A 6,000-nucleotide genomic window follows, 5' to 3' on the forward strand; every position below is an offset into this window, starting at 1 on the left:
AGACTTACATTCACTCTTCCAATGTCTGCCTTTCCTACATTTAGGACACAGACCGGGCAGGCGAGAGCTCTTGTCCTTCTTCTCTGTACATTCTCTCTGCATATGCCCCTGTTTTCCACAGTTGTAGCACCGCGGCCCCGCATCCACACGGCCACTAAGCCCTTTCTTTACATAGGTCCCAAAGGACTGTCCCTTCATGGCGGCGGCATAAGCAATGCCTTGAACAACAGCCGGGGAGGCATCAACACAGGCCTTAATATAATCCTGAATAGTCCCTGTCTTCCTAATGGGCCTTAATAAGTCTTTGCACAGAGTGTTGGCATTTTCCCAGGCGAGTTGCTTAATAAGCATCTCTGTCCCTTCCGAAGGAGGGAGCATTCTGTGCACGGCCTCTTCTAAACGGGAGATGAAGTTTTGATAGGTCTCCCCATTGCCCTGGATAATGCCTGATAATGTGGTGCCTTTTACCCCGGGAGGGGGCAATTTTGCCCATGCCGCTACGGCATTCCTGGTGACGATCTCTAAAAATTCCCCGGGTATCTGTATCTGAACCCTAGTGGTTGCGTGGTCCCCTGTTCCCATTAACATATCTATAGTTGGCTTAGCACCCCGTTTATTTGCCATATCATTTATTGTATCTTTACATTTGTCTTCATATTCAGTCCGCCAGAGCACATAGTCTCCGGGGGATAAAGTTGCTTTCGCGACCTGATGCCAATCATACGGTGTCATCCAAGAGGCTGCCAGCATGACTACAACTTGTAAAGTATAAGGAGCAGAAGCTCCTGAGGACTGGACCGCTGCCCGTAACTCCTGCAAAGTTTTTAAAGGAATAGGTTCCCAACGCAGGTCACCTTCGAGTGCCTCCATAACAGGAAAGGCAAACGAAGTGTCCCCGAGGCGCCGAGCCTCAGCCATGGCGCCGCGGAAGCCCACAAGTAGTGGATACAATCTGCGGGCTGGAACTGACCTTTTTACTCTTCTAGCCCTGACAACGGGGAATGCCTTAAGGGCAGGGGGGTGATGATCGCGAAATTCATCTTCCCAATCTCGTTTTGCCATTTCGCTAGCTATTTCCCAATCACCCCACTCGTCCTCATCATCCTCCTCCTCTAATAGGGGAGCAGAGGGCCTCACTGAACCCTCATCTGGTGCTAATTCTGCATAAATAAGGGAAGAGTCGGTTTCCTCCTCTAGACCTTCTAAATCAGACGTTTGTGTTAGTAACTCCTTAATTTGCAACCATAATGGATAAGAACAAGGAGGCAGTTTCTCTTCTCCCTCCTCCTTGCCATACTTATGCAGAGCTTTACCCACTTTCCGCCATTCAGACAGCGTTAGACTACCATCTCCTGGGAACCAAGGACAAAGATGCTTGACCACACGCAAAAATTCTGACAGAGCTGAATCAGTAACTTTTAAACCTTTTTCTAATAACATGCGCCGCACGACAGCTGCAAAGAGCTTGTCGTCTTTTGACATCTGTACACCCATGATTACCTGATTACCTGCACTTAACCGGTGAGCCTTTACCGGCGGATCCGCAGAATCCTGGCAGGAGCCGATCCCTGCTTTGGAGAGAGAAAAGAAAGAAAGAGGGGGGATTACCTGTCCTTCCGGTCCCTGTTGGGGCGCCACCTGCCGCAGACTTGCTCGGTCTAAGACCACCAGACTGAGGGGAGACCAGGCGAAGGTGCACAGGAAAGCAGGAGATTCGGCGCGTTGGACAGAAAGACACCAACACAAGAGAGGTTGAGTGCTGCTGCGGTTTATTGCATCCAGAGTTCTTCTTTTTATACAGTTACAGAAACAACGTGGCAAAGCACACATTACATCAGACCATGGGTCATGTTCCCAAGACAACAGGGGGCACGTACACGTTCTGTTTTAAGATTAGGGCAAAAGATCCACCCGTTCCAATAAAATATGTGAGTGAAATATTATGTTCCTTATAATTCCTTTATTGTCTACTTTTACTGACATTATGTTTTTATTTCCCTAAAAACGCCTACCCATAAACTAAAGAAAATATCAGGTCTTTAAGAGCTAATATTAACTCTACTTTACTAGCAGGCATGTAAAAATCAGAATTTTGCAAAAACTAATATTAACTCTACTAGCAAGCATCTTTCCAAGGCCAAAAGTTAAATCAAGATATTTAACAAGCAGGCTCCTATTCCCACAGAATGGCAAGTGAAGACTGCATGTCAGAGGCGCCTAGAAAACAGTGAAAGGGGGCTGCCGGAGGCATAAACCCGTAGGTCACGAACCTTCCCTTCCCAGGGACCCAGGCCCTTGCCTGAGCCCCTTTGCAGCATGTTGCTACGTGGGCGACGCCGTTACCGGCGTGGCAAAGCCTGAGCTTGAGATTTGATGGTCTCCAGATAATATTACCTCCTGGACATCTGCTCTTTTGACTGAAGCCTCAGTTGCCCTTACTTCTGCGATCCCCAAAAGAAGGGTCCGATAAGAGACTAGATGGACCCAGGGCAAGTGGTGAGCTAGCTACCCTGGCATCGAAATGGTCCTGGCCAAAGTACCATAATGCTTATCTATAAGAACCTGGTCATGGACAAATTCTGTCATGAATCAAAAAGTAATAACTAGACCTGGACGCTGCTGGGATTAGGAGTGATTGATCTGGTCTGAGCACTGTAGTCTAATCTGTGGTGAGACATCCCCAGGAGAGTCACCAACAAGCCTAAAAGTGTCTAGTAGTGTGTCCATACAGAATGGTAATCATTAGGAAGTAATACGAAATATGTCAATTCAGTTGCTGGTCTAAGGAGAGGAGTAACACACCTTAAGGGCTGCTTTTCCTTCGTGGGCTGCAGGTGATGGGGAAGTCTGGAAAACCATTTTTCATTGTGCTTCCCGTAGGGAGGCGTGGATTGGGGTCGTAGTGAGAGAAGAAAAAGAGCAGCTTCAGGGAGACAGGGGGAATGAAGGAGACTGAGAAAATAATTGATCCTCTACCACCCTGATCCCCTATCTTCCCGTATGTACGTGTTACACCCACCAACTGTCCCCGTTGCCATGTAATCCCATCAATGGCCAAGACCCAGAGACTATAAAACCCTGCTCCTGGAAGAGAACAGCCCAGTCTCCTGACTCTGCGTCTGGTTGTCTTACTAGGTGTGTTCAGTTTCCCTTCCCATCCCGAGCAGAGACCTGGCAGCTGAAGACCTCTGATTCAAGCCACAGCTATGCTTAAGACCACTCTCCAAAACTTCGGACGAGCCTCACTCATGAAGGAACCGGCAGAGGAATCCAGGTGTGCAGGACCTGGGGCTTAGATCTCCAAGCTGCTCGTATTGGGACTGGGCCTCTTCCACCCAGATCTCCCATCTTCCAGTATGTAGGCGTTACACCCACCAACTGTCCCCGGTGCCGTGTAATCCCATCAATGGCCAAGACCCAAAGACTATAAAACCGTGCTCTGGGAAGTGCGCGGACACACGAAATCTTACAATCTACTCTTACTCTGGAAAAACTGGCAGGCTACCAGAAGTATCCTGCCCACACCGCAGAGTCTGGCAAACTCCCCCATGGTGTATTCAATATGCCAAATACCAGTAACAATCATGGTTCTCTTTCTCCTGACCTGAAAAAGCCTCAAATGTGGCACTTCTTAAAATCTCAGGGACAGGACGAAAGAGACATTACTGGGGCCTGCTTGAGTCAATTGATTAACAACAGGATGATAATGATACAGTGAGAAAAGAAGAGACATAGAGTTAGAGGACACGGTTCCGACTTAGAGAGAAGGCTGAGAGCTGAGAGTAAGAGTGGCTGGGGAGATTGGAGAGGAGTCACAGAGAACACTGGAAAGCGAGTTAGAGAGAGGGTTGGATAGAGCTGGGAGAGACAAAAGACTGAATAAACTGCAACCAATTAGCAACCAGCCTGGTCCTCATCTACTTTCATCGGCCCAAAGCAACAGCTGTCCAGGGTGGAGAAGTGGCTCGAGAGCACCAAATATGGACAGTGAGAGAGAGCCGCCAGGAGAGACGGGGAACATCTGTTAACATGTAAATCCTGTTAAAACCCCCACTTCTCATAGGGTGCCCCAAGCCCCCCTCGAGTGACTCCTGAATGTAGAGTCAGGAGTAAGCCCAGAGCACTTCTGGCTGTGATCCGAAAACAAAAACACAAAAAAGTGAACTGTGGGGGGGCTGGAGCGATAGTACAGCGGGTAGGGTGTTTACCTTGGACACGACCAACACAGGTTTTATTCCCAGCATCCCAAATGGTCCCCCAACCACCGCCAGGAGTAATTCCTGAATGCATGAGCCATGAATAAATGCTGTGCATCACCGGGGTGACCCAAAAAGAAAAAAAAAAGTGAATTGTGTAGTTAATCAGAAAAAAGAACACAACTTTCTCGACTTAGCATAAAAGCATTTTTATGATGGCTACAGAGATAGCACAGAGCACGAGTTCCTTGTCTGGCACATAGCTGACCAGTGTTCAATCTCTATCACCTCACAGGGTCCCCAAACCTAGATTTATCAATGAGAACAGAGCCGGGGTAAACTCTAATCTCCATTGGGTGTAGCCAACCAAAAATAAATCAATAAATTTAGGTGCCAGAACTATAGTTTGGTAGGGCACTGGACTTGTACACGGCTGACCTGTATACGCCGGCAACACACTGAGTACCGTTTGGTACCTTTTAGCAGCAACCAGAGGGTATATATATATATATATATATATATATATATATATATATATACACACTCGGGCTGGAGTGATAGCACAGCGGGTAGGGCGTTCGCCTTACAAGCGGCCAACATGGCCGACCCGAGTTCGATTCCTCCGCCCCTCTCGGAGAGCCCGACAAGCTACCGAGAGTATTCGATATGCCAGACACAGTAACAACAAAGTCTCCAATGGAGACGTTACTGGGCCCGCTCGAGCAAATCGACGATCAACGGGAGGGCCTTTACCTTTACCTTTATATATACACACACAAATATATGCGTGTATGTGTGTCTATATCTTTATCTATATCGATATATGTAATTTGTTCACAAGTCAACCTCCACCAACCAGTTTTATAGAATGCACGTTTGGATTTTGCTACAGGTGGCAGAACTTTGAGCTTACCTGAGTGGTGCTTGGGGAATACAGCGTTGTACAGGAGACTGTACCATGGTGGATTGCTTGCAAGGACCCGTCCTGCATTCCTGGCCTATGTATGACTGCAGGAATTCAAATTCTATATAAATAATGTGAACCTTGTGAGAAAGATACAGGCAGGGGGCAGGGATGAGGCCCAGCTGGTAGATAGAGGTCAGGGCAGGGTTGCTGGCACCTGGGGCCTCCTGGTGCAAACCTGAGCCAGAAGTACAGGCTGCAATTTCAAAGGTTTGCAGCGGCCTGGAAGAGCTGACAGTGAGGGGGAGGGCACTTGTCATGAACGCAAAAGACTTAACTTCACAACCTGACTTGCCAAGGAGTGATCACGGAGCACTGCTGGGTTTGGCAAAATCCTGCATAGCCAATCCGCCTTCTGCCCAAAAAAGGCAATGAGGAGTTAACTGCCAACAGAAGAGGTGTGAAATCTAGTAATATATTCTGAATAGTCAGTCCTCTGGGTTTGTTGTTTTGTTTTGGGACCACATGCAGAAATGCTCAGAGCTTACAGGCCAGGTTTTCAGATTATGATTTTACTACTATGGGTACATGATTTAATAAAAGAAAAAGAGGATGAAAAATTATACTTGGAGCCAGAGTGATGTACAGTTTGCAGGGCATATGTTCGGTCCCCGGCATCACATACAGTCCCCCAATCACTCCCAGGAGTGATTCCTGAGTGCCAAGCCAGAAATAACACCTGTGCATTACCGCTGTGTCCCAAAAAGAAAAAAGAAAAAAAAGAAAAGAAAAATTAAATTTAGCCCAAACGGGATTTTAAAGTCCATAATTTTGCCCAGAGCCTCCAACTCTTTCATTTTCCCTTCACAGCCATCTGTTGAAAGGGCTCAAGAAATTTCA

This window comes from Sorex fumeus, unplaced genomic scaffold, assembly GCF_029834395.1.
Source record: "Sorex fumeus unplaced genomic scaffold, SorFum_2.1 ptg000019l, whole genome shotgun sequence".
Classification (NCBI taxonomy): domain Eukaryota; kingdom Metazoa; phylum Chordata; class Mammalia; order Eulipotyphla; family Soricidae; genus Sorex; species Sorex fumeus.